Here is a 6073-nt window from a genome sequence, read left to right as displayed (position 1 = left end):
TTACTATATTATAGATACATATATGTACCTATAATATATTTTATATATATATATATATATATATATATATATATATATATATATATATATATATATATATATATATATATATATATATATATATATATATATATATATATATATATATATATATATATATATATACAGGTGCTGGCCAGTAAATTAGAATATCATCAAAAGGTTGAAAATATTTCAGTAATTCCATTCAAAACGTGAAACTTGTACATTATATTCATGCAATGCACACAGACCAATGTATTTCCGATGTTTATTACGTTTAATTTTGATATTTATAGGTGACAACCAATGAAAACATCAAATCTGGTATCTCAGAAAATTAGAATATTCTAAAGGCCAATGAAAAAATGTTTGTTTCTCTAATGTTGGCCAACTGAAAAGAATGAACATGAAAAGAATGTGCATGTATAGCACTCAATACTTAGTCGGGGCTCCTTTTGCCTCAATAACTGCAGTAATGCGGCGTGGCATGGACTCGATCAGTCTGTGGCACTGCTCAGGTGTTATGAGAGCCCAGGTTGCTCTGATAGTCGTCTTCAGCTCCTCTGCATTGTTGGGTCTAGCGTATTGCATCCTCCGCTTCACAATACCCCATAGATTTTCTATGGGGTTAAGGTCAGGCGAGTTTGCTGGCCAATCAAGGACAGGGATACCATGGTCCTTGAACCAGGTGCTGGTGGTTTTGGCACTGTGTGCAGGTGCCAAGTCCTGTTGAAAGGTGAAGTCTGCATCCCCATAAAGTTGGTCAGCAGCAGGAAGCATGAAGTGCTCTAAAACTTCCTGGTAGACGGCTGCATTGACCCTGGACCTCAGGAAACAGAGTGGGCCAACACCGGCAGATGACATGGCACCCCACACCATCACTGACGGTGGAAACTTTACACTGGACCTCATGCAACGTGGATTCTGTGCTTCTCCGCTCTTCCTCCAGACTCTGGGTCCTTGATTTCCAAAGGAAATGCAGAACTTGCTTTCATCAGAAAACATAACTTTGGACCACTCAGCATCAGTCCAGTCCTTTTTGTCCTTGGCCCAGGCGAGACGCTTCTTGCGCTGTTTCTTGTTCAAGAGTGGCTTGACACACGGAATGCGACACCTGAATCCCATGTCTTTCATGAGTCTCCTCGTGGTGGTTCTTGAAGCGCTGACTCCAGCTGCAGTCCACTCTTTGTGGATCTCCCCCACATTTTTGAATGGGTTTGTCGTCACAATTCTCTGCAGGGTGCGGTTATCCCTAGAGCTTGTACACTTTTTTCTACCACATTTTTTCCGTTCCTTCGCCTGTCTGTTAATGTGCTTGGACACAGAGCTCTGCGAACAGCCAGCTTCTTTAGCAATCACCTTTTGTGTCTTGCCTTCCTTGTGCAAGGTGTCAATGATTGTCTTTTGGACAGCTGTTAAGTCTGAAGTCTTCCCCATGATTGTGGTGCCTTCAAAACAAGACTGAGGGACCTTTTAAAGGCCTTTGCAGGTGTTTTGAGTAAATCAGCTGATTAGAGTGGCAGCAGGTGTCTTCTATATTCAGCCTTTTCAGAATATTCTAATTTTTTGGGATACCAAATTTGGAGTTTTCATTAGTTGTCACTTATGAATATCAAATTTAAATGTAATGAACATTGGAAATACATTGGTCTGTGTGCATTGCATGAATATAATGTACAAGTTTCACGTTTTGAATGGAATTACTGAAATATTTTCAACCTTTTGATGATATTCTAATTTACTGGCCAGCACCTGTATACATATATATATGTAACGGAATCAAAGTGATGTAACTAACCAAAGTTGTATTTTAATACAGTGTTAGTAGTTCACTTTTTATAAACAGAAGAATAGGCTGTTTTTATCATCAGGGAGTTTAATTAAACACTCTGTATTGACTTTGAGACAATAAAAGAGAGAGAGATGGGATCGTTTGAGAATCTTTAATTTCTGAATTATAAATTCTAAACAATCTACCAGGACTACTCTGTGATGGATGAGAATGGATTCGGATGTTGTGTTGGTGCGTGTGTGTGAGTGCGTGTGTCTGGTTCAGATTCTCTAGGATGACGTAATCGAATCTGGTCGTCTTTGTTATGACTAGGTATCACGAGGCTTATAAAGTGATGACATGAGCCGCTATTTTGCCGTGTACGTACCCAGTGGGGTCTCCCAAGTAGATCAGGAATTGCCAGGTCTGGAAACCTCGGATGTACGGTGGAGCTGTCGGTGCAGCGATCACAACGTTTCAAAGCCCGTCTGGAGGGTTGACCCCGGTACCGTTCAGCGGCGTCAGCAGGTGCTCTTATTTTGAAAGGACGTCGTCTGGTTGTTAAACGACGAAAATCTCCCATTTCACAGTTCATAGTTTAAAGAAAACGCATCCGGCCAGGCTGCGCTTGTCTTTAGGATGATGGTGAACAGAACTGAAGTCAAGATGGAACTGACTTAAAATGGCGTTGCCTTGTTTTTATATCTCCGACTTGTTGATAAGTTTCAGTAAAGTAGATTGGACACTTGAAGTCAACACCAGATTCTCCTGCGGCAGCCGAAAGCTCTGATTGGTTGGAACAATGTGTCATGCGTTTCTATGGAGATGAGGATCAGTGTGCCTGTGCCGTAGTCCTGGTTTCATTAAACATAATTCATGACATTTTTATTTCACAGATCATTCACTTGATTATTGTTGATCAACATCTGTTTTGCTTAATAATTTTAATCACAAATAAAGTACTTTGATTAAGTAAAGTTTCTTCTTCTCCTTCGGACTCTTCTCCTGGAATGTAAACAGTCTGAGGAACACCCGACCTTGGTTTTTCTACCCGGTGTTATTGTGGTGTTATTGTGCACCGGGCAGCTGTATGGAGTTGAAAACCATGAACTTCATAACCTTACATATCCCCCCTTTTCAAGGTCAATGTGGTCCTTCAAGAGACCACTTGGTCGTTGAACAAACCCAAGTTATGAAGAATCTCGACAACAGAACCGGATGCGATCCCAAGGGAACAGCCGTCTGTGGTGAGGCACGAACCCCACGCCGGAGAACAGTCTCGCACACTCCTCAGGAAGAACACAAGTCAGTAGGTTATTAATTATTCCCCATGGAAGTCATAAACGAAGCAACAGCAACGTCATATCCTCACGGGCAATAAAGCAAAGCAGGAGCAAATCTTGAACGTATCCACGAACAGGGTAGTATTCCAATTAAAAATCGATTGTTGTATCCGCAGGCAGGGCAATATTCCAAATAAAAATTGAATTATGTAAGAGTACTTATCGTAATCCACAAAAAGGGAAGAGCGGGTGACAGTAAACCCAACGAATGAGGTGTCCCAGCAGCCACGCCGGAACCACAGTCGTCCAAGGCCAACGAGCCGGAGCACCCTCAGGAGTAGTCGATGCAGATGACGAGTCACGGATCCACCCCCAGGACGCAGGATCCTCACAAGCTCAACAGAGGAGAGAGAGCACAGTGTAGGCACTTCAATGTAGACACGACAAAAGTGCATTTCATGTCATCAAAGAAATAAAAATAATAAAAACCTAACTCTATGAGTGCCTTTTGTACTATGTGTTAGTTTTAAGTGTAATTACCCATTAAGTGAAGAAATGGATGCAGCCCTGACTGTGTAAGATGAAAAAAGGGATGATGCGAGAAGCAGAAAAATGAAAGAAACCCTAACCGGTATCAGTGAATCCTCACTGTAAATACTCGTGTCAGGACAGGGGCAAAATTGGTTACAGCCCAGTAGGATAAATCAAAGAATTGATAATCACAAACATAATTTTCACTGTTAAAATCAACTGGTCAAAGGTACTATAAAAAAAACGGAAATGTAAATCAGCACTAAAATGTAAATCAGTGGTTAGTAATCATGTTCATGTTAATGTACCTCTAAGGAATGGTGATTAGTAAAGATTAAAAAAAACAAAATTTTGGACAACAGTACTATGTGGCCTAACCCACTCACCGTTACCTGGCCTTTTACCTGACTCCAGGAGCCCACAGCACGTCCATCTCAACACACCTTAAATCTGCACGTGACGTATAACAGGAAAGACAACCATGTACACTCACAAACAAACAAATTTGTGTAATCAGAGATAGAAATCTGTGGAACCAACGGGACGTATTTATCACCCCCCTTTTGAAGTAGGTGGATTGTTGTTGTTGGTATCGGCCAAATCTGTGGGACCCTTGTGCAGTTTGATATGGTCCCTGTGTACCCCTTTGTAGACGGGCGCCATGTTTTTGTTGGCGATCATGATCTGATACACGACCGGAGAGATCTTATCTGTAACCAGGTATGGACCAGACCATCTGGGCAAAAGTTTCTTAGCCAGCTTCCCCGAGGTCGCATTATTGTTACCCGATTCGGGAGCGAAAATGTAGTACCAGGCCTGGTCACCTACATCGAGTTCGGAATGTGAGGCTTTCTTATCGTAATAAGTTTTTCTGCCTTCAGCTGACTTTCCCAGAGATGCCTGTGCGAACGAGAATGCTGCAAGCAGGTGAGTTCGCAGGTTCTGGTCGTAGAAGTGGTCTATGACCTTCTCAATCTGTAACAGAAGTTCCGGGGGTCTACCCGGTGGCTTCGAGAGTGGTGGTGAGGTCGAAATCGCGTCCCCCCGCGAAAGACATGCCACCGAAGGGCGTCCGCCTGTTTCAGGCCACGGTTTGTACGGCTTTGGCTCCCGCACACGTGCAAACAGTCGTCCGGACGCACCGCTGATTCTAGCATCAAGGCGTTGAAGACAGTCCAACCCTAAGAGCATGGGCATCGGCATCTCCTCGGCGATGTACACGAGGTGTTTAAAGGACATGCCTCCTATCGAGATGTTGACCTCAGTCGTCGCAGCCGCGGGCGAGGGAGCGCCATAGAACTCGTCAAAATCCTTTGGGCCCGAAATGAGTGTGGGGGGTGAGATGTCCTCCCCCCTTTGTTCGCACATGCTGCTGTAAAGAGCTCCGCTGATGAGCGAGATGTCCGCTCCTGTGTCTAATAATGCGACACAGCGATGTCTCTGATTAACAGTGACCTCCACTGCGGGCCTATTAGATCCCTTTCTCACGACCAGAGGTGCAAGCAAAATTTTCTCAGTGACGGCGGTGGTAGTAGTGGTACTGCGGTCGGCATCTGCGGGTTCATCGCCTAACATCGCCACGGATGGAACGACCGGTGAGGTGTCGTCGCTTTCCTTAGAGGTGTTGTTGTTTTCCTGTGAATCAGAACCTGTGAAAACATCAACCTGCAGCATTTCAGTCTCATTTTGTGGCTTCTCAGGCAAACCCGGACCTGCAGCCCGTGTCGCCTGAGAATCACGCATGAATTGTTTGACGTCCTCGCCGTCTTTCTGAAGAGCGCAAATCATGTTCATCATGTTAGTCATCATGGGAAGGAAAGTGTTTTGAATCGCCGCCTGAAGTTGGGCTTGAAATTGCATCGCTACCTCTGAGTCCATTTTCCAAAATAGTAAATAGTCTTTTCCTGTTTTATTTACTAATTTACCCTTCTAAATAGATGTTTACTTAGAAAAAAAAAACCTTACCTGTAGATTTTTTAAAGAATTAGTTACAGGGAAGCTTGGCTGGTGAATGAATATTTTGGGCAAAATTGTTCAATAATGCCAAAAAATATCATTGTCATTTGACCTGCCCAAGATGGCGGGTCGAGCTACGTGTCGGACACCTAAGATGGCGGACCGCCGCGCATGCGTCGTCCGACACCCGGCCTGGATCCCCGTAGCAATCACACGATTCTGAACACTGGAGCATGTTTCAGAACCGCCGCTAAGGTTACCTTAAAGTACTCCGTACCGGAAGGTTTTGCGGAATAAAGGATGCAGTTCCGCTGCGTCGGAACGGCTAGAAAGCTCCGCGGGACGCGTTCCCGAGCCTTCACACTGAGAGTGGCTAGTTAGCTCGTCGGCTAATGCTAGCGAACGCCCTGTAGCGATCAGGGTCTCAAAATTGCCTCGATCAACCAACGTGCCTCTCGCTCCGTGATTGAAAGGGTCTTAATAGTGTACGCAATCTGGATTCAGTACCGCT

This window comes from Nothobranchius furzeri, chromosome 5 (genome assembly GCF_043380555.1).
Source record: "Nothobranchius furzeri strain GRZ-AD chromosome 5, NfurGRZ-RIMD1, whole genome shotgun sequence".
Classification (NCBI taxonomy): domain Eukaryota; kingdom Metazoa; phylum Chordata; class Actinopteri; order Cyprinodontiformes; family Nothobranchiidae; genus Nothobranchius; species Nothobranchius furzeri.
This window is presented reverse-complemented; position numbering follows the sequence as displayed.